This window comes from Fukomys damarensis, unplaced genomic scaffold (assembly GCF_012274545.1).
Source record: "Fukomys damarensis isolate Sample0158 unplaced genomic scaffold, DMR_v1.0_HiC HiC_scaffold_9, whole genome shotgun sequence".
Taxonomy (NCBI): Eukaryota; Metazoa; Chordata; class Mammalia; order Rodentia; family Bathyergidae; genus Fukomys; species Fukomys damarensis.
In genome coordinates this window covers 48,167,454-48,188,601 of record NW_022900921.1, presented here as the reverse complement: position 1 = coordinate 48,188,601, position 21,148 = coordinate 48,167,454, and the positions used below count along the sequence as shown (strand labels likewise).

The window sequence follows — 21,148 nt, the reverse complement described above, 5'->3', positions numbered from 1 at the left end:
GGAAAAGGGTGATTCTAGACAAGCTGGCAGGTGCTCTGGCCTTGGGGAGGGGGGCTTCCCTCCCACCCAGAAGCAGGAGCTGCACTTAAAGACCTTGTTTCACAGAGCTCAGAGCAGAAGCGGAAGAGGAGGGCACATGAGCAGCCACTGTGGATATCAACGGAGGCAGTCATTGAAGGCATGTGGCCCTGATGCCCAGAGGTGAGCATGGCACCTGACCTCTGCGGTCTTCCTCCCCAAAGCCCTCTGACCAGGAGAAACACAGCAGGTGACTTCACAGACAGACCTCCTACTGAATACCTGACCCTCATGGTCATCACAACAGGGCAACAGAAAAGGGTGTTTTGGGTAAAAAATAAACAAATAAAATTAAAATCCACATAAGAATAGCGTTTAGTTAATTAGAACACATCAATATTGGTTCCTTAGCTGTGAGCAGTGTAACACAGTCATGGAAGAGGTTAAAATTTGGAGAAACTACATGCTGGGACTGGGAGAACTGCACTCTAAACTGCAATGCTCTGCAAACCGGAAACTATTCAAAAGTAATGTGGGTGGGGAATAGGATGGGACAAGGCCGAGAGCAGTGGCTTTCACTGTCGATGACACTCAGGATTGTTAAAGTGGAGGGGGCAGGCCTATGGGTGCGTGTTTGATGCTGCTCCATTGGTACCTGCATGACAGTTGAGTACTTTGTACCTATCAAATATCACAGAGGGAATCTGACAAAGGAAGGCAGAGGCCACGCAGGCAGGGAGTAGTCAGTTTCACCAGGTGGCATTTGCCGATAAGTCCCCAGACAGGACTCGGTGTGGAAGTGGCCCTACACCATGCAGGCCCTGTGTCAGACTGCCACAAGGGCTGGGCCTGAAACATGGCACCCATTCACCTTCACTGGGGTTCTGGTAAAAATAGCCCCTGTTTTAAAAGGGTGCAGGCCTCAGAGAGGTGGGGCTACAGTTTCTGCAGATGCCAGTTCAGACAGCGGCCACTGTACACCCTTGAGGGGGCAGCCTGTGCCTGCACAGAGCGCTGTGAGTCACCAGTGCTCCCACACACAGCGTCTCACTGTGCTCCCACACAGCCTAGAGTCCACGGTTAGGTTCTACCTACACAGAAACAAGGGTCCTGAGGCTGTGCATGCTCATGACCTGCTCAGGATGCCAGGGCCAAACTGTCAGCAAGCTGAGCCCGGACACAGGTTCCTGTGGAGGCCTGCAGAACAGGCACAGTGTGCGGGGCCCGTCATTATTATCAGCCTTGATTCTTAGACTCAAGAGCCAAAGCAGAGCTTAAATACCATATTCCACATTGGCTTAGCCGTGTGTGCGTGTGTGTGTGTGTGTGTGTGTGGTCATGGGGCTTTCACTGTAGTGTTCTGAAGGCCCATGCACACGGTTTATATTTTCTTTGTATGTGATTAACATCATTTATGATGTAAGTTACTGTGAATTATAACCATATATGAAAGCAGAGAGGCATGGTTAAGCCTCAGTGGAGGGCAGGGAAATGTGCTGATAAGGAAAACAATTCCATGGCAACCTGGAAAGTAGCCTGATTTCCCCCACCCCCATCTGATTTCTATCTTCCTTTCATGACTTCCTGACCAATTGCTATGCAAACTTGGAAATCTCTGACACGGTGGACTGCAGGCTATTGTAACAAAAGAGGAAATGAGCTGAACTTTTACATTTTTTTTTCCTTATGAAAATGTTTAAACTTTAGGGCCAGGGATTTAGCTCAGTGGTACTGCCACCTGCCTCACAAGTACAAGGACCTGAGTTTGATCCCTGATACAAAAAAAAATAAATAAATAAACTTTTTATCATTAAAGTCAGTGGAGATTCATACGGAGTTGCAGCAGAGAGGTCCTGAGAACCCCAACCCCACCGCAGCTTCTCCAAGAGCTACATCCTCCAACACCATGGCTCAGTACATCAGTGCTGGTGCTGTGTGTGCACAGGTTTCTGACTGGGCTACCACAGCCAGGACACAGGAGCACTGTGTTCCCCAGACTTCTCTCACGAGGCCCAGGCTCAGCCACACCCACCCTTGTTCCTGGGGAATGCCCAACTCTGTTCCATCTCTACAAATTTGTCATTTTGAGAATTTATTAACAGGACAGAGAAGATACACTGTACGATTTCCATTCTGGCCCACCATATGGTCTACTGTGGCACATGTTCTGTGGGTGCTGGCAAAGGAGCTACACTCTGCTATTGGGGGTGGTGTGGTGAGGTCCCAGTCTTGACTGATGGTGGGGCAGAGCCCCGCTGGCTTCTAGGGAGTTGTTCTACCAACCCTAGAGGCAAGGGTGAGGAGGCCCCCAAAGGTAACTGTGGGTCTGTCTCTTTCTCCTGAAGTTCTGTAGGTTGGTGGTTTTCTTATGTTGCAGCTCTGTGGCTTGGTGCATGCATGCACGGGAGTGCTGCCTTTTTAGCGCAATTACCCTTCTTCCTTCCTGATAACTGCTACAACTGTGAAGTGTTATTTGACATTACTGTGACCATTCCTACTCTGTTTGATTAACATTTGTATTGTACATCGTTAGTCATCCTTTTACTTTCAACACATGCATGCGCGCGTGTGCGTGAGCGCGCACACACACACACACACACTCAATGTTTCTAAAGTAGAGAAGAGAGAGAAGCTCCTCCAAGGACAGGTGCCTTGGATGGTATTTGGAGTTCACTGAAAGGCACAGTGGGGACTGGCCAGGAAGGGCCCGGACCCAGGCCTGGTACTGTACAAAGAGCTCAGAGCCCTTTACCAGTAATCCATCTAGAATTTGAATTTAATTTGGGAATCAGAAATTTCTGATTTATTTGTTGTACTTTTATAGAAAACAGCTGGTCAGGTATCTCACACATGTCCATCCTTAAGATCTTCCACCTCTCACAGACACATAGTCCACACTGCCAACCAGCTGCTGTGGGGATAGAGACAGGCCAGGCGGGGTCAGCTGGCAAAAAGCAGTGAGCACAGTTACTCTGGATAATCAGAAGCCCCGCTGAGATCCAATGGGCCAGGAGCAACAAGCCTGATCACTGGACATGATGACCAAGGGTTCCAAATCTGAGGACCAAGGATCCAGTCAGAAAAGAGAACACACGACGATTGCTTTCGCACCCAGGGAAAATGAAGAGCACGGTGTGCATATTCCGCTTTCTGTAAAGTATAAATATTTTCTACCTTGTGGTGCCCCGTAGGGGTCCCAGATCATGAACCCACTGGGAAAAAGTAGGGCTCAATTTAATAAATCTCTCCAAGGAGAGAAATGCTCATTCTCTATCATGTGGCAACAGGGCCCGCAATCTCTCTGCTGCCCCTGTCCAGGACACACAGTCACCCGAGCCAGGAACCCCAAAGTAGAGAAGCCAGGTGGGGAAAGGACGGACAGGAGCTGGCATTTCTGGTGCATTCTGAAATGCTACACTGCTGGGCTGCTTCATGTTCCAGTCTGTTTTGTTACATGATGCGTAAGATAGGTCTCCACTCAGGGCTCTAGTCCTATCAGGATCAAAGATCAAAATCGCCAGCAAACACTAATTAGTTAGAGTGGAATTTTTAATTTAATTTATTGGTTGGATCTTTTCAGGGGATCCAGGGTCTTGCTATGCAGTCCAAGCTAGGCTTGAACTCACCACATAGCCAAGGCTCACCTTGAAATCCAGCAATCCTCCTGCCTTAGCTTCTCAAGTGGTGGGATTACAAATGTAAGCCTCAATACCTAAGTCAGAGTGGGATTTTTTTAAAGTCTCAAGAACCATCTGATGGGTGAATGCATGGAAACTCTCAAGTGGAGGCCCCTAGGGTAGAAGGGGAGGTTGCTGTGACAGCACAGGTGCCCAGGCTCCCTCTGATGCTCAAGGAAGGGGTGCAGTGGACTCTGCACATCCCATGTGACTCTGATGTGCAGAGCAGGTACTGACACAGGGAGAGGTGGCTGACCTGGCACAGGCTCCCTATCCCTTGCTATGGGATGCTCAGGATTCACCAGCAAGGACCCTGAACCTCCAGAACCGTGAGCTGCTAAACTTCACTTCATTATAAATGCAGCTAGCCTCAGGCACTTTGTTACAGAAATGCAAAATGGATTTAAACTTTGGATAAAACTGCTACTGCGTCAATTAGGCCTAATGTGAAGATGAGCTTCCATAAACCAAAGAAAATGCACTGGGTAACTTGAGGCAACTGGCTTGACTTCTCATCTCTTCTTCCTCAATTATGTAAAGCCACTGTTGCTTCTGCATAGCCCAAAAGGATGCAGAATCACCACTGACACTTACACTCTGGCTGTCCTTCTAGGCAGCCGCAGGTTTGTGACACCCAGGGCTGGTTTTCCTAGCCATTAAGTCTTGTCACCTAAGCTACCATCTTTCCTCCCCATGGTACTGACATCCCTAACCTCTCTTCAGAAAATGTCTCCTTTGGAAGGACAACACAGCCTTTCAATGTCCTAGTCCCCAGTGGGGACCACAGTCAACTCCCGAGTACAGAAGGAATGAAGCACAGGCTGTGTCTACACAACAACTCTGTGTGAAAAGTGGGGCACCTCCCTCTCCCCAGGGTCCCAACCCACTAAAGAGTCACAGCTGGGAGGGTCCCAGTGGACCTGTTACCCTGCTGGGCACTGGAGAACAGCACCGACCTGTGCTCTGCAGTCACTAGTCTCAGAGCTGGCACCTGCAAGGGCTTGAGAAAAGGTGTCAGAGCTATATTTTATCTGTTTTCATAGCTGCTAAAACACAGTGCTAAAAAGCACTAGAAAAACAGCCCAGAGTGTGGCTGCTGCTTTCAATAAAGATTTACTTCCTGAACAGCAATAGCTCGTGATTTTCTGAAATCTCTCTAAAACACTGAAGTATTTCAGTAATGAAACCAGGATTTTCTGGTTAGATCTCACAGAGTTATGGAATAAAAGTTGTCCTTTGAGACTGTAGGGGGATAGATCCTTTTATAGGTGTGTGTGCATGGTAAGCCCTGCATAGTCCACACACTTCGAATGGTCTGCATCACACACTTTATAGGGAGGTCCAAGGCCACTGGGTCTGTTAACGCCACCGTGATAATGAACTTCCTTAGGAAGCAGTGTCAGAGTCGGCTCCTGACAAGCTACGAATTAATTCTGCTGGGCAGATCTGATGAGCTACAATTTCTCTTGAAATTGTGACCACATTTGCAAAGGACCTAAGCCTGCAGAGGTTTCACTCCAGTGGCTAGCTTTTTAAAACTGGAGTCACCAGGAGTTTGAGAATGTCTCTTCTTTCATAACTCAGTCTCCAAGAACTGGGAAGGGAACACCCCACAGTGTTTATCCCACACAAGGTTCAGAAGATGGGCCAGAGGGCCCTAGACACATGGGACAACATAGAAGTTTATGGGCAGCATCAGGGAGAGTGAGGGGCCAGGAACCGGGCTCCGAAATTATGAGCGTCAGGTTCTCAGCTCCCAACCAGGACTTTCTCCAAAATCACAACACCACCACCACAGGGTGCCACGTTCACTGACTGAGATTGTAAAGGATACCAATGTGGGAACACTGAACACTTAATCCTCCCCTTACAAAATACTATTGGCTAATCCTATGATGTTTGCAGTGCTGCACACCACAAGGACATAACTGAAATGAAGAAAATTCTGAATTAAAAAACAAAGCAAAGCAAATAATGGTCAAGGAGTAAGCACAACCGCCAAATATTTTAGGAGTCATTTAGACCAAGCAAAAGGAAATTCTAATTAATGTTGACATAGTAAATTTGCAAAAATTATTATACCAGAAGATTTCAAAGTCCAAGATCCTAGAGTCAAGAACAGCTCAAAACAATGTTAATAACAGAAGCAAAAATTAGCATATAGGTGCTAATCCTTGTGAAGGTGATGTTGTACCTTGGTCACAGCATTTCTTAGCACTCAGCCAGAGATGGAGCAGCAGAGTAACTGATTCCCCAAACAGTAGCTGAGATCCTAAGTCAAATGTCCCAAACTATTTGGTAAGGCTAAGAAAATATTCTGTGGGCTAAAGCTCAGTGGTAGAGTACTTGCCAAGCACGTTGGAGTCTCTGGGTTCCATCCCGGCAAGAACCAGAAAAAAAAAAGGACTTTGGCCATCTGCTCCACTTTTTTGGCTACCAGTATCTATTTATCCGAGGACATGGATCCCGGAACCCACATGGTCTATCACGGTTATGTCTGCACTGTAACACTCACAAGCAAACTTCCCACACGAATGGGCAGAACCTTCCTGAGACACCTTTGTTGTTTGCATGTTTTCTGACATAGAATCATCATCTCAGCATTAAAGCTGGAATCAACTCTCCACTAGACCTACCACTGTTCACAGTTATTTGTTTGCCCTGTCCTGATACGGTGTAAGAGGAGGCCACTCAGAACATGTATGGGAACCACTGGGCGAGCACAGCCTGGCCTGTGGGTGCCTTCCATCCTCCTGTAGGCCTGCTGTCTACCTACTTGACACCTCACCTGCTACCGCTCCTGCCGGATAAAACAACTTCTGAACCAGGTTCCTTGAAAGCATAAATTTAGTCAAAGCCACCATCACTGTCACATTATTGGTCTAAAACCTACAGTGCAAATGAAGCACTCGAAGCAAAAGAAGCAACCTGTTCCATCTGTTTTACACAGAAAGCTGCAGACCTACCTTTGGCACACAGTTACAAGAGGCGAACAGCAAAGTGTGGAATTCTTGAATGGTGACCTTTTCAGCCGATGCCGCTGAAGTTACAGAGTTGCAGGGATTCTCCAAACTCACAAATCCAGCTCAGATCTCAGGGAGAACCATGGTCTGCAGTGTCATGTGTGATCTACAAGGAAACAGATGTGTGTATTAGGTGTGTTTGCTTGTTGGATTCTAATTAACCACCTGCACTGACTTGCTCAAACAAACACTTCACAAAGAGGAACCATGTTTCTTCTTGGGCTAAAAGCATTCCTGGCCCAAGAAGCTGAGAATAATGCACAAAACTGCAAGGGAGAGGAGAGGGAGAAGAGAGGAGCCTATGGAAGGGGGCTGTGGCCACTGTCTCTGGCTGTGTTTTCCTTGGTGCCACACACTTGGGCAGATGTTTCAGTCCTTGAACAACATCTCAAGGGGTCCCTTGGAGACCTATGCAGACTCCTGAGTGAGATGGCTGGGATTTTTAATTACATTTCAGACCTGGAGGGGATCCACTTGACAGTTCACTCAGACATCTACTAATTCATCCCTGGCATGATTATGACCCAAAATGTTAAATGCCCCACAGAAAAATCGAATTCTATTTTCGTCAAATAGAAAAAGATAATCCAACAAGGGCTATCATAAAAATGTTATAAGGCAAGTTAATAAATTGTGATTTAAAAATTAATCCCTCTTTAGGCCTTCTCTACCAATATCTTAAAAGCTGCTTGATTTTTTTTAAACATATATATGATTTAATTTAAGGAAGAAGTGATAACCAAACACAATGATTAAATGTAAACGAGGGAGAACATCCCCTTCTCTCTGCTTAGTGTCCCCAGTAACAGGCTGGCCCTTGAGAGCAGAGACACAGAAGCCTAGACTCAGGCCGACATTAACGACCTTCTATCCTGAGCCCCTCACTGAGGAAAGCCACCAGCACACGGCCATGCACTGTGTAGTCCCGTCCTCAAACACTTCTGCATTTGTATTTCCAGGGGCTGTTATAGAACTAAGTGGCATTTTTAAGATTTTGGATGGAGTTGGGCTTCCTGACATCTAGGCCAGGGAGAAGCTGTGTGGCTGTTTGAGTTCTCCGCACACATAGCTCTTTCTGCCTGTACAATGCACAGAGGAGTGAGATCAGCTAAGCTTGCCAATGACCTTCGAGGATACACAATAATACTCACATTTACAGGTTTGCTTTTCTTTTGTAGTACTCAAGATCGATCCAGGGGGGTATTCTACTACTGAGCTACATCCCCAGCCCTTTTTATTTTTAGTTTGAAAACAGGGCCTAGCTAAGTTGCCCAGGCAGGATTTGAACTTGAGATCCTCCTGCCTCAGCTTCCCTCGATGTTAAAATTACAAACATTTGCCATGTTGAACCTGGCTATAGTGTTAACTTTTCCAGGGACTTTGTTAATGAGTTTTCTACCACTGTGACACAATGCCTGAGATTTTGGCTCAGGGTTTCAGAGTGTTGGTCCATGGTCAGCTAGTCTGTGACAAGATAGAACATCAAGGCAGCAGCATAGAGAGGAGCAAGGTACCCAGTAAAAGGGAAGCAAAAGGAGATAGAAAGGGGCTGGGGTTCCCATGTCCCCTCCCAGGGCATGCCATCAGTGATGTCACTTCCTCCCACTATGCACACCCATATGACTTCACTTCCTCCCATTAGGCATGTCCCCAGTGACCTCACTTGGTCCTGGCTGGCCCTACCTCTTAAGGTTCACCACTTCCCAGCAGCACCACAGACTGGTGACCAAACCTTCTGCACAAGGCCCTTCGGGGACATTTAAGATCCAAAACATAACAGCAAGGTTCAAAGTTTTCTGAAATAAGCTTCAGAGTTTGGGTCTTTAAAACTCTATGCCCAACAGGTTTTTCACACCCTGTTCCTTTGAAGGTAAATGTAGAAGAAATGTTCAGGCATCAACAGGAAAGTAGGTCAACAATTACCCACCAGCCCCAAGCAAAAAACAGCAAACTGGGTGGGAATACGGTCCTGATACTCAGACTAGTCATGGCATGGTACCTGTGAATACATCTGGAGCAGAACTTGAGCCGAGCAACTTCTGCAGAAGAGAAACCATGTAAAATGCACACCATGGTGCCAGGGGCCACCTAGGCTCAAGAATGAGAAAGGACAGCTACAGTGTTTTCCTTGAGAAAAGCATTGCACTGGCACACACCTGACATGGAAAGATACGTGTCAAAGCTCTCTCTGTGGGTTTAAAAGCAGGCCACTGCTGGATTGAATATGGGCTATAGGCTTATTCAAAGCTCCTGTACAAATCAGGTCCCAATTACAAACCGTGATCTCAACCCTTCGGGAGAGTACTTTATGCAACATAAACAAGATCATATACAAGGTCACTTGCAGGCTGAAGGCCCTCGCTCAAGAACTGACTCAAGGATTTTCTGCACAGTGGCTTCAGCAGATGGAATACACGAAAGGGTGGGTGTGCTTCTCTGAACACACTTCTGTACTAGCTCCATGTGCTTCTCCCTCGAGGTAAAAAAGAAAGAAGGATCGACTACCATGTATATCACTTTCTTCACCTTAATTTGAGCCCTTAATGATACAAAATTACCCCTGAAAAAGCCAAGGGACTCTCTCCACCTCTGTAACACTGTGATTTCCCTCTTCTCAGTCAGACTATGGTCTGGGGCTTCCCAGTCTCATCTCAGGAGTGGACATCAACTCCGAGAGCAGGCTCCATGCTGCAGGCCTCAGCCCCACAGCTGCACACCCCACAGCTGACACACCCTGTCCCCGTGCAGAGCTGGGCATTACAAAGCCCCGTGCTGTCCCAGTCAGCCTAGCTGCCCAGGAACTTATGTCATGCCTTCTGGGAGGTCCCGTGCTGCCCGGTGCTGCCCGGTGCTGCCCGAGTCTGACACAGGTGTCCAATTCAGACATCCATAATAACACCCTTCACTCCACCACAGCCGCAGGGTTAATAAGAGGGCCCGTGTGCCTTGATCAATTGCCAGCCAAGGATGTGTGCCCCGTGGGCATGATACTGCTTAACACCATGACTCTGCCCACTTCAGAACTGGCCCATCCATCTAGACAGCTGAAATGACTCTACATAGAGCCATGTATCCACTCTGCTGCCGGACACCGGTGATACCAGAGAGGTCAGCGTGCTCAAAGAGATGCTCACTGCGGCTGCCCCTCGAGCTTCCTAGCAATGCTCGGAGACAACTGTCCCCCTCCCACTCTGGGTGTCCCACGCAGAACAGGAACCTGTGCCGGTGCAACTGCAGAGCCAGCAGGCTCTTTCTCCTTGCAAAGACCGCCAGTAAAGGGAAAGAGCTGGCAAATAGCATCTGTTGCTGCCATCTGTCTGGAGTACCTGCCACCACAGAAAGCGTCAACCTCTCAAATCAAGCAGGGATCCTGACAGGCTGTTCAGAAAAGCCCTGGAACAAGGAACACACAGCCTGTATTGTCAAAGTGCTCTTTGTCTCGGATGCCAGTGCACCAGAGACTCGGCTGGTAACACTTTCTGGCTGAGTCAAGTGGTTCCCCTGCCTGGAGACCTGAGTGGGTACCAAATCCAAGCTGGACCAGGGGTGAGCAGCCCTGAGCCAAAATGACTGGGACTAGAAGTATCCCAGATTTCAGAGTTTTTCAGATTTTGAAATACATGCATGTAGACTTTACCAGCTTTCAATTCCTGATCCTAAAATTTGAAATGTTCCAAAATCTGAAACTTTCAGAGCATCAGCTTCAAAGTATTTTGGATTTCAGAGCACTCCAGGTTTCAGATGAGCGATGTTCAACCTGAATATGTAAAACATGTCCAGAGAAGGAACACTGGAAGGCAGAAATCACTATTCATGAGAGCAGCACCATCAGAGCCTTAAATCTGACCTCTGCCCTGTGATGTCCCTGTGGACACTCAAGTTAGACCCCTAGTCAGTGAAGCTAAAGTCACCACCTTTTCTCCTTTATTTAAAAGGGGAAAAAGGGATATGCTTACTACAGGACTCTAGTGTTCAATGCTTTCTCTCACCCCTCCATTCCTTCCCCACTCAACACCCATCCACAGGTTGGACAGGTGTGGCAATGGCCTGTAAGTGGCTCTGCAGCTCAGCAGGAATCCAGGGGTGTCAGGGTCTGCACAGGACAGCACAGGACCAGGGCCATCGGGGTTTCCAGCCCAGAGGTACTCTGGCCCAGCTCTGAGCCACATGGAGGGAGGCTCCATGCAAGTGGAAGGAAGACCTGGGTTCCAGACACCGAACCAAGTGACCCAGGTCCTAGAGTGCCTTGCTCAAGACCAGTCCTGGTGTCTTCTTTGTCTCAAGTGTGAGCCCACATGGACAGATAGACACCAGTCTGTGCCATGCTAAATCCCACACACGGAAGTGCTACCTCCAGCACTTGGGACAGGAGCTTGAGTGTCTAGGTTAGGTGGGGCCCCAAGCCAGGCAGAAGCAGAGACAACAGGAGCACACACACAGAGGAGGCCCCAGCAGAAGCAACCTCGATATCACCTCCACCCAAAGCCTCCCACCTCCAAATTATGGGTGGATGAAAGTGCACTGTGTGAGACGCTTTCATGAAACTGAATGCCATGGCTAAGTCTCCTGATACAAGACATGCACAACAGGAACTTTAAAGTCTGTCCTGAGCATGTGTAAGAATGAGTAAAGTCAGGGACTCTGATATCGCAATCCCCACAGCCATATCAGGTGCCTCCCAGCTACCTCCTCCTGCACTGGAGAAGGGACACTTGATCGGTTTCAACCCCATTCACCCTCCAAAGCCAGTGTGAGCACAGCCCCCACCCCCAGCTCCGCCTCGACCTCTCCTCCCTGTCTGGCCACCCCACCCAGGGCAGAGCCCTGGGGAGCACCCACCACCTTGATATGATAAGTGTGACACTGTCTACTCTTTAATGTTGACTTTGACTACATGCACAAGGGGACATAATGCAGATGGCACCCACATGCGGCAATCCAATTGCAACAGTTAGGGGTACACGTGCCCCAGCCCTCACCAGGAGGCTTAACACAAACCACAGACCTAGTCTGCCCTGAATACTCCGCGCCGGGCCCCAGCGATGAGAATGAGGCTCTCATCACATCCAGGATCATTATTAATTCCTCAGGGTAAACCTTGTACCTCACTGGTACCCCCATTCTCTCATCAGTCTCATAAATGCTGTCTTAGAACTGATTTATTTGACTCCAGATCCAAATCACGTCCATAAATTATAGTCTATCATATGTCTCCTGAGTCACATTAAATCTGTCACTTCAAGGACGTGGTGCTGAAGACTCAGGGTTCTCTGTCCCAGATGTGGGCCCTGCACACCCGCCATGGATCTGGCTCACTGGGGTCTTCACCTGCACCCCTCAAACATATGCTCTTCTGTGTTAAGGCAGATAGTTTAAGAAGATGAGCATCACATGGCAAATGAGCCTGCGCAGAGGCTGCCGGGCAGAGGTACCAATGGGAGGCAAGCGTCACTGAAGAATGAGGGTCTCAAACCACCTTAGGAGGTAGCATTTTATGTCCCTTTATACCTCCATCAAGTGACAAGCAGATATAAGCTGCATACCACACCGCTCAAGAATCTATTTCTGAACATGTTACACAAATCTGAGGGTTCTCCCATAGCCCTTGGCACCTTCCTTCCCTTCATCTTCAAGTGGACTGTGTGGTGTAACTTCCAGCCACAGATTAACTTCAGCAAGATGCGCTGACTCTGCAAGGGCTGCTGTTCAGGAGCATGTGCGCCCCCATAGGGACCACCAGAGAGAGTGGATCTGGTCCGGATGGGTTCTCCTAGGTGTGGGGCTGAGCCTCTGGCACAGGCAACAGGGGCTGATGTAGATTCTAGTTTCCAGGAATGGAGCGTGTCCAACTCAGTCTGCTCCCTGCTGTACTCTGGACCCTCAGCATCCCCAAGACTCATGGGTTAGAGGCTTGGTTCCTGGAGTGGCTCTGCTGACCCTTAAGAGGCAGAGCTAGCAGGGGTCTTTAGGTCACTGGGGCTGTGGCCTTGCCTCGTCCTCTTTGGTGTCCTGGTCTGCTTAGACACACTCCCACCAGGATGAGCCACCATGAGCCCGTGGCAACAGGCCACCTGACTGTGGACGGAAATCTGCCAAACACAAACCCATGTGAACATCTTCTATTGAGTCGATGGCACAGGTGCACCTGACAGTAACAGAAAGCTGGCTAATACCCTGGTCTTTCAGAGACTGGAGACCTCCCAACCTGAGGGTGGGTAAGGTTTTCTACAACAATAAGACCAAGGCAGGGCTCAAAAAGACAGCACCAGCCCTGCATTTGGCCTGAGAAGCCCTGGGGAACAGGGACCCATCCAACTATGGAGCAACTCAGGGAGATTTTGTCTCAAGAGTATATATATTTTAAATTTTATTTTAAAAATTTCTGGCAACTGTGAAGCTCCAACAGAATGGATAGTCTTTTAAGACACTAGAAAAATAAACCCCACTGCCCACTGCTTCCCACACCTCTAAGGAGCACTGGATCAACGTGGTCTAGTACCCATCCTTGAATAGGAGTGGCTCTCATGGTGCCCCACAGTGATACTCCACGAAGTTTCACACACCATGGAATAAAAAGGAAATTTAAAATCTTCCATTCTACAAAAGTATAAAGATGAGGGACAACCTGCAAATCCATGGATGGATGGTTGGATGGATGAGGACAAGGTGAGCTGCCCCAGCCCTAACAGCAAAGGGCCTCCTGCCCCTGCTGTGATAAAGACCAGCAGACACGGCAAGGGGAGAAGCCTGCTCAGAGTAGAGTGCTGGTTGCTAGGGACCTTGGGCTAGGGAATATGAGGGGATTTTGGTCCACAGGTATAAAATTTCAGTTAAAAATAAAAATTTTAAAGGCTAAAAGTTATAAAAACTTACAGAGGTTTATACCTGTTCTGATGGAATCCTAATTTTAACATCATTGTGCACTTAAAGTATATTTAGCCTGGCAGGTCCTGGCATCGTCCAGGCTTGTCTGCCCACACCCTCCCAAGTGCCGCCGTCATGGCTGTGTCTCTGCCTGGCTCTCTGCACCTCTCCGCCAGCATGGCCAGTGCTCTGGCCTCCCTGGGCCATGCTCCAGCCGCACCCCACTCCTCAGGCTCCAGTCAGCGCAAAGCTGCTCTCTTCAGAGAGCCCCGGCCTCCACTCTCGAGCAATCACTACTCAGTAAGGTTGCATGCTGATGGGAATACAGCCCAGCAGGTAGGAGGAGCTGCGGGAAGGGACCTAAGCATTCTGAGTGCTGGCACCCAGAAGGGCAGGCAGACAGCAGGCTCCCGACTGAACAACTCCCGTGCCACACTTAGCAGTCAATAAACTGTCGCTCCCATAATCATATCTGAAGATCTGTTTTAATCTCCCAATACCCTGCAGCAGTCAGTGCCACATGAGACCCTAAATCCTTCTCTCCGACATTCCAATCTGAGACCTCAAATCCTTCTACAACTGTGGCTTTGAGGCAGCCTGTTAACAGCCACGTGGGGCCTTGAATACAGATAACAATGTAACTTTGCCAAAACCAATGGATAGTTCCACTTACAAACCGTATTTCTTCATTTTAGGGCTCTATATTTATTTTTCTTAAGTGTTTCATTTATTAAATGAATTCGCACTGAGCCAACAAGAGGGACAGCATGAAAGAGTGCTTCTGCATTCTAAAGCTTGAAAGCATACATTCGACTTTCTATGGCAGCTGCCCAATTAATGCCATCCATAAAGCCATTCAAACACCATGTCTGGGCTGAAATCCAATTAAGCCATTTTTGTCTGAATATCCCCAAAGAGCCACCCACTGAGCTCGAAGTAGAAATAGTCATAAATGCCAGATTAGCTGTGTAAGCACTTCTAAAGCTAAAACTAGACAAGAGCATGAACATCTATCTACATGCCATTTGTTTTAACTGGACACAAAGTCAGAAACGACATTTCAGGGGCCACAGGGCAGGAAGCCAAGCCCACTTCCTCCTCCAGCCAGGCCTCTGAGAATTCTCATCCAGCGAGCATGCAGTGAAGAGCACTCTCCATTCACAGACACACATTTGGGAACAATCAACTTCAGCTCCATGATGTGATTTCTGACACCAAGGAAACAGGCTCAAAGAAGGAATTTCAAGCCTTTTCTGAATTCAAAATTGTAACCAATGCTTTAGAGGACAACCTTGGAACTAGTAGTTCTTGGAATTCACTGCTGCCTGTATGCACACATGTATAATGTGGTACATAAAATGTGCAGAGGCAAAAAACCTCATCATGGAGAAGGAGAGAGATGGGTCCTACTCGGCTGAGGTGATAAATTAGGCCTCAGCCTTGTGATCATGATGAAGACTCACAAAATGGTACCTTCAGGTGACAGACAACAGCAGAAACTTCACAAGTTCAAAACCAGCATCCCAAATCAGAAAGCTTTTCAGCCCCTCTGTCCCTCCTGACCTGAGACCTGTGGCTTCAAAGCATCTGCAAGTTGCCAAAGCTCTTGACCTCGGTTAAGAACCACGACTATGTGGGAAAAAACACAGAATGGAAAGGGAAAAATTCAAGGAACCGTTCTCTAAGTTCTCATAATGGTACCACAGGCTGCCTGAGCTGAGCAGAGACAGGCCCAGGTAAGGTGATAGCACTTACATCCCTGATACAGAGGGCACAGGGCTTGCTTCTAAACTAGATGCAAAGTCTGGTCTCCATCTTCCTCACTGTGTGGTATTGAGACAGCTACTTAACCTCGGAGACTACCGGGTCTCCTCAGGGCCAGTGTCAATCACTCTGCTGACAGAACTATGCAGAAAGTCACCCTAGCTCAATGAAAACGACTGTGTACTTGCTGGGTGTGAGCTCTGTGCGTCAGAAGGTACAGCACAGACGACGCCCTTAAGGGGGGCAGGTTAGCATCGCATGAGAACATCCCACAGGGCCTCAAGTTTGTGCATTCTAAGAAAATGTGCCTGTGAAGAGATCGGCTAAACATGGCAGCTTCTCAGGGATATATGCCTGGCAAAATCTGAGCCTTAGCATAAACAAGCAAAATTAGTGTTTACACCCAAATAGTCATTTTATATGAAAATTAAACTAAGACAGAATGGAAGAAAAGTCTGGCGTCACTTTCTCAAGATTGACCTCCAAAGTAAGAGAAACTCTGACATGTCCTAGGTCTACTTCCCAAAGCAAAATCGTCCTGATTTGACAAGTGGCATATGGAATTTCACCATCCCAACACTGTTTTTCTTCTAGGAAGACTTCCAGTTAGCTCATCAAGCAAGCATCAACTGAGCCCCCACACAAGCCATGGATGGGTGTCAGACACAGGAAGGGCAAGACTGACGCTCGCCTCACACCCAAAAAGCACCCAAAACTGGGGAATTCTGGATGCTCTGGGTCACATCCACCACCTGTGTGACCCCTGGAATAACATGGGGATGTCCTCCTCAAAGTGCAGAAGTGCAACGCTGAAGGCCTGCAGAGCAGGGGTGCGTGGCAGGCTGGTGCTGTGCCACACTAGGGCATGTACTTTCCCAGTGCAATAGTGAGTATACGTGAATCACATCTTCCGGCTCCACTTCAACCTATTGGCTCTGGTCCCTCATTCAGTTTCTCAGAAGTCCAGGTTCTGGGGTCCCTCATGGACCTTTCTCACCTGCAAATCTCATAAACAGGTCTCCACCCCTTCGCCCAAGCTGTCCTTCAGATCTTGGTCAAGGTCATGACGCTCCCGAGACCCTGCTCAAAGAGGAGCAAACCAGCAGAGGAGGACTCTGGGCAAGGCCACCTAACAGTCTACTGACTGCTACCTGAGAGTGTGCACACCAGCCTTGGGCCGAAATGCCAGCTCATCGTTTACCACTGAATGACCTACTCTCAGGTCACCTGTCATGTGGAGGACACGGAGAGACAGCCCAGATCCTGATATGACAAGTGGCAGATGACTTGCTGTGTGCATGAATACAGCATGTGTGGTTGTGTGTAGCCAAAGAATACATTCCCTTGTTCCCTTGTAGACACAGAAATGCCTGTCATTACACAAAGGACTGAGCTGAGACACCCACCTCCAAGAAAGACCAGGCACCAGCCCGAGGCTGCCACCACAGGGAGGTAATAGGACCTGGGGTGGAGGTCAGAGCATCCCTGCTGTCCCCATCTCTCTTTCTGGGCATGGACCATCCTTTCTTTACTCTGCTACAGCCAGGGTGACAAAGATCTCTACCCTGCTCAGTCTTGTTCTTTTTCTGTTAATGCTTGTCTTAGTTGTTTTCTTACTGCTGGGACAAAATACCTGACACCAACAAATTAAAGGAGAAGTTTATTTAGGCTCACAATTTGTAGAGGTTTCAGTCCATAATCAGTTGGCTCCAAAGCAGGGTGGAAAGGCAGAGGGGGATGGCAGGGGAGAAACTGTCCACTGCAGGGAAGGCAAGAAACAGTGGAACAGCAGCAGCAGCAAGCCTCCCTTCTTATTCCATACAGGCTACAAGACTATTGGTTGGTGCCACCCACACCCAAGGTACAGCTTCTCATTGTCCATACCCAGATCTATGATAAACTAATCAGAGGACTAATTCAGTTACCACACACCCTTAATCCCTGCATCACACACCTATCACCTCCCAATGCCCCACCTATAAGGGTATGAGGCTTTGATACAAGCCATAACAATGCTATACATTGCTTTTAAATAAGTTTTAAAAATTCAAAATGGAAAAACCATGCATATTGGTGACATGGGGCAGGGAGCAAGTCCGGGGCATAGGCCATTGACCTGAGGCTGGTGGAATGTCTCCCAAGGGACCTCCAACAGCCCCAGAGTGGGTGGTTGTAGGTGGTCTTTATGCCCAAAGAAATGATGGCCCAGAGGCCTTTGAGAGTGGCCAAAATGGAGGGGTGGGCACATCCCCGCTACAGATGAAGCGATACTGCTAAGGGATGAAGCCCTATCCAAGTGCACTGTGGAAACCTAAGGCTTAACACTCCCAGCTTCCCTCTGGTTTATAATCTGATCAAGGTCCTATTCCTGCTTCCAGTGTCTTTTCTTTTGAGGAACTGGACCAAATGCAGTGCTCCAGGCTTTTGGCTCTGCTCTTATCCCTCATGGCTGCTCCAAGAACCCCCACAGGTATTGGGGACAGTGGCAGAGCAGCCAGGCTCCCTCCTCCTGGCTTCCCTGCCACAACCAACTTCCACTCCTTCTCACTGTGCCTGTTCCATGTGCTCAGCTTTGAAGATCATTCTTTCTGACAAAAACAAGAGAAACCCAGATGCACACGAAAGCTGACCCACCATCCTGCAGCTGCTCACGTCAAAGCCAAGCACCCAGCCATGTCTCGGACCATCAGCTTCAGACAGATCAAAAACAGGAAGCACTTTGTTTCTCAGACCTCTGGCTCACTGCATCTCAGCCAGGCTTCGGGTTCCTGGGTGCTGTCTCTCACGTACAGCCACCCTCTCTCAGGGAACCTTAAACACAGTGGCCCTGCTCAGCCCTATGTCATTTCCCCATAGGGGACCACAGCAGGAAAACATCAACACATGTCTTAATTCTTTCAAGAGATAACTGCTCTCTTTCATCAATAGTCATTATTCTTAATCTCTCAACTGTGTCTGGTTACCAATTAAACTTTACCACAGATATGAACACATAGGGAAAAATAAAATAGCACACATAGGGTTTAGTGCTAGCCCACAGTTTGGGACATCCTCTGAGGGTCCTGGAACGTATCCCCTACAGAATGGAGCTGTACCATATGACCTGTTTTGATTTGCTTTCAACACTCAAATTCAAAGCTCAGGAACTGTGCATCCTGAGTTTCATACACTAAAGAGAAGAAAGAGATCAATGGTGATGAGGATCTTTTACTGAGCACATCCTCAGTGTCGCAGACAATGTTGAGCACTGGACACCCATGATGGCACTTGGCCCTACAATGGGAAGGCATCTCATCATCCCCATTCGGGGTGGAGAATTGAGGCCACGCACAGGGCATACAGAACAAATCTGCAGTCAGAATTTGGAGCCCGAGATTTGAGGGTTTGCAGCCTCACCTTGAGCCTAGTGCCCTGGGTGCCTGGCTGAGACCAAGGAGGCCCAGATGACACACACAGCATGGTTAGCCCACAGAACATGCAACAGGAGAACAACATGCTCTGTCTACAAAGAGAGAACTAAGGATGTCCCAGGTAGTAGTGTTTCTGCTGAAGCTGACCTTACCAGAGAAGCAGCTTCAGAGGATTCTTACACACTACCCAAAAGGTAGTGTTTTGCTTTCTTTAAAAAAAAATGTTATGTCATTAGTTTCAATCAAAGTTTCCCCCAGGCTTCCTTATGCTCCCTCCACAGCCAAGCACACACAGCAAGACCACCTAGGGCCCAACCAGTGGAGTTGTGTGCTGGATGTATGTGACCCCACTCTTAGACCTGGCTTGGAGGGGATCAGCTGCCCTCTGCCCAGTGCTGAGACAACTCAGGGGCTTCTGGGCTGTGCCTGGCTCATTTTCTCACGTATGATCATGGTGCAGTCACCTGCAGGAGATTGCTCCCAGGACCCCTAGTAGATACCAGATTCACTGATTTTTAAGTCCCTCATGTAAAATGGTGTAGTATGCACATAACCTGAATACACCAGCCCATATACATTAAATAACCACCCCTAGATGACTCATAATACCTAAAACTATGCAAATGCTATGTAAATAGTTGTTATAGTCTACTTTTTAGGGCTGAGTGAGAAAAAAACACATTTATCTATGTTCAGTGCAGATGGGATCTCTTTTCCCAAATATCTTCCCTTGGAGTTTGGCTGATTTCAAGCTTGGCTGAATCCAAGGATGTGGAATGGGCAGATACAAGAAGTCCATATAATTAGTTTTTTCCAGGCTTTGACATAGTAGTAATTAGTTTCATTTATTTGCTTTAAAATAATGGGAAGTTTTCAGTGAATTCAGCAGCTCCAGTTTGGTGTGGCATTTGGGAGAGGGACTAATGAAACATTAGGAAACAGGAAATAGACTAAATGAACCTGTGATTTAGTATTCAATAAAGGCTGTTCTTCCTGTCACTGGAGAAAAGACAGATTTCCCAATAAATGACCACGGACTAGCTGGTGGCCTCCTAGCAGGAAGCTGAGGCCACTCACAAACCCAACAGTGGGATATATCCAAATGCATCCACAACTTACAGTTCAAAAAAATCAAGGGATGGAAGGACCTATGGAAGACATCCCCTATGACCTTGGAGGAAATTTTTAAAAACCTAAAACTCAAAACTCAAAAGACATTAAAAGACAGGCAAAGTACAAAACCTTTGATCATTTGGCAAAACACCACAGCAGATTCAAAATCTATAAAAAGCCAGGGGAAAAATGTGGATTTTATGACTGAAAGAACAAATCTTCATGATGTGTCTGGGACTCTACTTAAAGTTGACTGTAACAGAATTGACTGCAAGCCAAGAAAATGGCGGCCGAAGGAAAATGGAGGAAAAGTGTCTGGCTGTCCAACACAGAGAAGGTGCTGGTCTCTGTATTTAGGAGACATAAATTAAAACAACAGGAAGATACGGCCTGTCACTTAGCAGACTGAGGAGATGACAAAGTGACAAAGAATAACAGCACCACATGAAGCTAATCTTCCTGATTTTAATACCTGGACTGCAGTATTTAAGATGCTGACATTTCGGGAAGCTGGGTGAAAAGGGATACATAGGAATTCCTTGCATTATTTTTGCAACTTTTGGTATGTGTGGATTTATTTCAAAATTAAAAGTTTAAAAAATGTCCTGAGTAGCAGGTGCTGTGGTCAAGGCTGAGGAAAGCCTGTCTCCTACTTGGTGACAGAAGAGAAAAATCCCAGCCCCCAGGCAAAGCAATGAAGGAAACAAGAATAATCCAAAAAGCCCACAAGTAGGTGAACGGTTAGACAAGTGAGAGACACATGCTGAAATACTATGCACAGGGAAACAGGAAGAATTCACCTACACTCTAAGCAGGATTGCTAAGATATATTATTAATTCAGAAAACAAAAGGTAAGAACACTTCATTTTATTTTCCCCACATGCATTTGTTCATGAAGAGACATTACCAGGTGGGTGCCTGGGTAAGCAGCTTTAAAGTATATGCCCACAGCTTATTCTCATGCCAAGATTCACTACCCGCCCAAATTTAACTACTGTAACCTTCCTGGTTCACTCCAGGCTTTCCTAATTCATCCATAAGTACCTTTTTTTAAACTCTAAACTACACGGATCTTAGGGGAGCCTCACTAGTCATAGTTGATCAGATAAAGATGAAAAATTTTAAGCATATATTTCTTCTCTCTAAATCAGATCCCAAACTCTAAGTTTTTTTTTTTTTTATTGAGTTTATTGGTACATTTAGGGATACAGTACAGTTACATTCATTGTTGGGATCATGTACCTTTACATGGCAAGTCTTGATTCTCATTTTTTTCCC

General features: G+C 47.4%; 1 protein-coding gene across 4 annotated transcripts in view; it reads right to left on the bottom strand.

Moving 5' to 3' along the window:
* The window catches only part of Nck2 (NCK adaptor protein 2), a 118,622-nt gene that overhangs the window by 46,712 nt on the left and 50,762 nt on the right, over window positions 1–21,148 (bottom strand). For all 4 annotated transcript variants that reach the window (XM_033761737.1, XM_010644975.3, XM_033761738.1 and 1 more), the window contains one exon: window positions 6,662–6,824. The gene's annotated coding sequence lies outside the window, so the exon portion shown is untranslated. The remainder of the gene's footprint in view (window positions 1–6,661; window positions 6,825–21,148) is intronic.